The sequence below is a fragment of the Pipistrellus kuhlii genome, unplaced genomic scaffold (assembly GCF_014108245.1).
Source record: "Pipistrellus kuhlii isolate mPipKuh1 unplaced genomic scaffold, mPipKuh1.p scaffold_m20_p_5, whole genome shotgun sequence".
NCBI lineage: Eukaryota > Metazoa > Chordata > Mammalia > Chiroptera > Vespertilionidae > Pipistrellus > Pipistrellus kuhlii.
In genome coordinates this window covers 80,274,552-80,278,883 of record NW_023425551.1, presented here as the reverse complement: position 1 = coordinate 80,278,883, position 4,332 = coordinate 80,274,552, and the positions used below count along the sequence as shown (strand labels likewise).

At 48.9% G+C, this 4,332-nt stretch overlaps 1 pseudogene; it reads left to right on the top strand.

Annotated features, from left to right (window-relative positions):
• Positions 1 to 2,057: 2,057 nt before the first annotated feature.
• Positions 2,058 to 2,151, top strand: LOC118706203 (annotated as a pseudogene).
• The last annotated feature ends 2,181 nt before the right edge of the window (positions 2,152 to 4,332 follow it).

Genomic DNA, 4,332 nt, shown 5'->3' with positions numbered 1-4,332 from the left:
TGACCTCTGTCTGCCTGTGATTGGGGGGAAGGGGGACAGGGCCAGGACTCCAGCCTGTTGCCCCTGCTGCTTCCTAGTGGCCAGGCTTGACGCTGCAGGCATTGAGTCCATTGACGGGGGCCTGGAGTTGCTCCCTGGGTATCCGCTCACTTGGGGTCTTGGTCCATAGGATCTCGGCTGTGACAAATGGAGACTGAGTTCCTAGGTGTACTGTGATGGGACTAATCCACAAACCCAGACAATTTTGGTCTAATTTGTTCAAGAAACGATTTGTTGAAAGCAAGCTTCTCCCCATTACACAAATTTATCAGATGATCCCCCGTTAGCCTTAATCAAATGGCTTTAACTGTGGTGCAGCATTTTTGCTTTTTCAAATTTGCCTGCAAAATGGGTAGGATCCAGGCCCTACCCTACCCCTTTCCCTTGCTATTGGTGCCAGTGCCAGTGGCTTGGTATTTTGGGAAGTACCCGTGATTGGATCCTTCACTTGAATCATTTAACTTTGGTAAATAAAGGGATCAGCTCATCCTACCAGTTTCTTTTTAATGTATTTTTATTGATTTCAGATTGAGGGAGAGCTATCAATTATGGGAATCATTGATCAGCTAACTCCTGCATGTCCCCTGATGGATTAAACCTGGGACCCTTCAGTGGAGACAAACTGGCCAGGGCTCATCCCACCAGTTTTTATTTCAGAGAAGGGAGGGAGAGGTGAGAAACCAATGGGCTGCCTCCTGCTGGCCCGCTTTGGGGGATTGAGCCAGCAGCTTAGGCAGGTCAAACCATAGCCGGGAGCAACACTGGCTGGGCGTCTCAACAGTTTAATAGAGCTGGAAGGCTAATGGGAAGCATAGATAAAATGCACCTTCTCAAAACAAGGTTTACCTGGCCTGGAACTGCCCCGTGTACAAGGCTGTCAATATAGACCTGGAGTAGTTTGCTGTTTTAGCTTTTAAATTTGTGGTCTATTGTATTAGGGGTGATAAAATATGCTTGTTTAGCAATGTTCCCTTACCTTTGGAGGGAAAAAGCTGGCTTTAAAATTAGGACCAAATTTTATTGAAGTGTTCATGCATAGTAAAAATCATTGGAAGCTTACATAAAATTGACTTTAACTCAGAGTTAAATGGTTTGGGGGAATTTCTGTAATAAAAAAAAAAAAAAGGCAGCTTGGCGGCAGGTATGGCTTGGTTGAGTATGGATCCGTGTACCAAGAGTCACTGGATTGAACAGGGCACATGTCTATGTTGTGGGCTCAATCCCAGTAGGGGGCATTAAAGAGCCCATTGATGTTTCTCATTGTTTCTATCCATCTTCCTTAAAAAATAAGAAAATAGGGCGGAAAAAAATTGTGATGACTTAGTGACTGGAGGGATGTAATAAAGTAACTTACAAGTGAGAATATACTTTACTAGAGGCCCAGTGCACGAAATTCACGCACTGGTAGGGTCCCTAGCAGCTGCCGGCTGCTGGCCTTGTACTGCCTGCCTTCCCCAGACCAGCCCTGGTCCCTGGCTGAACTCCCTGTTGAGACAATTTTCATGCTACGCTTTCATTATACAGGATGCCTTGCCTCTGCCACAAAGCTTACTGGGCACTGGGTGCAATGAAGAGGAAATGGAGCCAAGAGGAAAAGGCACAAAGCAAACAGGCGGCTCCAGCTGCACCTGTGGTGGCCACACCTGAGGGCCCTGGTGGGCACCCAGTGCAATCCACCTGAGTCCAAGACCGGAAAGACATCTGCACTCGCAGTGGTCCTGTTGAGAGCATCGTGAGCCAAGGTTTCGGAGGTTTCTCATGACCTCAGACATACTCCATTTATTGGATGCAAGACGGCCATGTAATTGCCTGTGGGGCCAGAGGTCCCCTGCTGCCTGGGAGCCAGGGGAGCCTGCGGAGTCTCAAACTTGCTGCTTGGAAGTGCAGGTGATGACGGTGCCCACCTGAGAGAGTCGTACCAGCTTAAAAGCATTAAGTGCTTTGCACAGTGCCAGGCACTTAGCACTTAATTAAAAGGAGCACTAGCAGTGCTCTCTTCGGCAGCATGTATACTAAAATTTAAAAAAAAAAAAAAAAAATTGGAACGATACAAAGATTAGCATGGCCCCTGCTCAAGGATGACACAAATTCGTGAAAGCGTTCCATATTTAAAGAAATAAATAAGGAGCACCGGTAGAATGGCATTTCTGTGTAACCACGTGCATAAATGTACTGGACCTGGTGCACAGTGCCAGCTGGTTTAGGGCAGACTGAGTGGAGGAGATCTGTGCTGAGTGGGGAGAAGAATCCATCACTCCTGTCTGAAATGAGCCAAGGAATAACATCCTTAAGACGTTTTGGAAACTCTAAGGCAAGTGAACAGGTATGTTTTAGAACTACGTGGGAAGTTGAATCTTCCTGCATTGATCTGAACATTGATCCGAATTTAAGTCAAATCTACTCCGCTTTGTCCTTAAAACCCAACTCTACACTAGACACACACCACCTTCAGCTGGCCTCTGGAATCTGTTTAGAGACCCAATGCTGCTCTCAAGAGGCCCACAGCATCTGGGGGGCGGGGAGAGGGGCAGGGGGCGTCTATTGTAAATGAGGGTTGAGCTATTTCATCAAATCCCAGCCTCCAGAATGATTAGTGCAAAGCTCAGTGTGCCCCTGAGTTACAATTCCGGCTCAGACACCTGGGAGCCCTAGTTCCCCAGCAGCTGTGTGCAGGGAAATGAGCCCTCGTGAACCCCAGCACAGTGCTCTGGCTTTGACTGTGTTTCCCCCAGAAACATCAGAACAGAAACAGGGGCAGGAAAGATAGAACTACTGGCCCCTTTGGGCTCCAGCTTTGTGGACCTTTCTGTACAGCTTCCCACAGACCCCGACAGGCGGCCACTGCCAGAGCCTGGGCTGTGGGCTCCCAAGACCTGCATTCATGTGTGTGTGTGTGCGTGTGTGTGTGTGTGCGCGCGCGCGTGTATGTAACTTTTATTTGTTGAATTGAGAGAGAAATGGAGGGGGAAAAAACATCGATTTGTTGTTCCACTTATGCATTCATTGGTTGCTTCCTGTATGGGATGGAGCCCACAACCCTGGCCTGTCAGGACAACGCTCCCACCGACTGAGCTATGGGCGATAGCCACCTTATCCTGGTTCCTCCCTGCTCTGTAACCTCAAAGTGAGTCATCACCCACTTCGTGTTACACCTGTGGCTGGGGCAGGCAGTAAAGCAAGCAAGCAAGGAAGCTAGTCAGTTTCATTCCTTGAGTTTTCTGCGTGAGACCTACATATTCTTAAAGAAGTTCCCCGAAGGCCGATTGCCCCAGGAGAGTAGTGAAGGCAACAACCCATGTGATGACACTTCAAGCACTCCACAGGTGCCATCACTTTTATACTCGAGGAGTATATTTTTTCCATTGATCTAGAGCAGGGGTCTTCAAACTTCTCTCATTATGAGAATCACCTGGTGGAGGTGTTAAAACACAGATTCCTGATAGCACTTCTTATAGTTGGGATCCGGGAATCTGTGTTTTAACAACTCCACCAGGTGATTCTCATAATGAGAGAAGTTTGAAGACCCCTGCTCTAACCACTGAGCAAACCCTGGCCAGGGCGATGTCATTACTTAATAGTGCAGAGATTAATTTTTCATCCAGCCCCAGGGTCCTTCATAAACCAATCTCTGCCTCCAGAAGCTCCTCCCAACTGGCAGATGCCCTCCCCGTTTTACTAGTGACAGCGAAGTCCCTCCGATGGGACCAAGACAAAGGCCGCCTGATCATTTAAGCAGTAACCAGGTGCGGGGGGGCCTGGTCAGGCGGAGCAGTCCACATCCTGCTGTTGCCACTGACTGAGTGAGGAGAGGAACCTCAGTCTGCTTCCCATCTGCAAAGTTGGAGCTTGGACCAGAATGATCTAGAAGACCCTGGATTCTGGAGTAGGGTTGGCAGATTTAGCAACTGAAAATACAGGATGCTGCCCTAACCGGTTTGGCTCAGTGGATAGAGCTTCCCCCCTCGGACTGAAGGGTTCCGAGTTCGATTCCGGTCAGGAGCATGTACCTTGGTTGCGGGCACATTTCCAGTAGGAGGTGTGCAGAAGGCGGCTGATTGATGTTTCTCTCTCACTGATCTTCTCTCTCTCCCTTCCTCTCTGTAAAATCAATTTTAAAAAATCCAAAAGAAAATGCAGGACACCCAGTAAATCTGAATTTCAGATAAACAATGCATGCTCATTGAGGGAGGGCCTCCCCCGCCACTCGGCATCCCTGCTGTGTGCTTCCCCAGGCGGGCAGGAGCAGCCCTGCGGACAGGAGCAGCCTGGCAGGCAGGAGCAGCCCGGCGGACA